Raw genomic sequence first — 992 nt, forward strand, 5'->3', positions numbered from 1 at the left:
TGGCCAGTATGGGGATTGAACCCATGACCTTGGCGTTATTAGCACCACACTCTGACCAGCTGAGCTAACTGGCCATACACAATGTTGAGTTATTGTAGATTTATGAAAAATTTACATGATCTTACCAGAATGAAGATTTGACAGAAGTAGTCATATTCTAATGTTTTTCATAATCAACATGCGTAAAGGTATATTTTCCAGCCTTTTTCTGTTTTGAAGTGTTGATTTTCTGAAGATTTTAGAGTTCAATTGTCCAGTACTGGGATGAACCCATGACCTTGGGGTTATTAGCACCACGCTCTGACGAGCTGAGCTAACTGGCCATACACAATGTTGAGTTTTCATAGATTTAAATTAAAATATGAAAGAATAATAATGGTGGCTGTAGCACCACAAAGCGTGAATAAGGTTCAGGGCTCTGAATGCTTTTCAAATGTGCTTTTTCGCTACATTTTGAACAAAATTATACGTTGGAAACTGAAACAAATGCACCATTGTGCAGATTCTGACATCTCTAGCCTCTCTGGGCATTGTATGGCCTTTTCTTTCCACATTTAGAAATTTTGCTTGATCCTTATTGTTTAAGCACTTTGTCTTTAAGCTTTTCTTTTTTCTCTTGTGCTTTTTATACAGAAAGTATGAGTTCTGTCTTTAAGAAATATTATAATCTTTAATCACTTAAAGCAGGGAACCTTTGCGGGAGCAGGTTAGTTTGAATAACAAATCTATATTTTAGACAATTTTTAAAGCAAAGCGCAAGTATCTAACCTCTGTTGTTAAAATTCTTGACTTTTCATAAGAACGTGAGGCGTACTGATTGGGAGAGGTGTTCAAAGCTGAATCTATAATCTTAAAGCACACTTCACAATATTACTTTTTTCTCTTTGAAGTAGAACTTACATTCTCGATCTCATCCAAATACTTAAGCATTAAGCCTTTTATGAGACATTTACAATTCATGAGCTTTGCATTTATGATGACTTTTGTGCATT

The 992-nt window shown here is 35.2% G+C and overlaps 1 non-coding gene across 1 annotated transcript; it reads right to left on the reverse strand.

Annotated features, from left to right (window-relative positions):
• trnai-aau (transfer RNA isoleucine (anticodon AAU)) lies at positions 1-74 on the reverse strand. Its single transcript has one exon. It is a non-coding gene; the product is annotated as a tRNA-Ile (tRNA).
• Between the last annotated feature and the right edge of the window lie 918 nt (positions 75-992).

Source organism: Xiphophorus couchianus, chromosome 9 (assembly GCF_001444195.1).
Source record: "Xiphophorus couchianus chromosome 9, X_couchianus-1.0, whole genome shotgun sequence".
Taxonomy (NCBI): domain Eukaryota; kingdom Metazoa; phylum Chordata; class Actinopteri; order Cyprinodontiformes; family Poeciliidae; genus Xiphophorus; species Xiphophorus couchianus.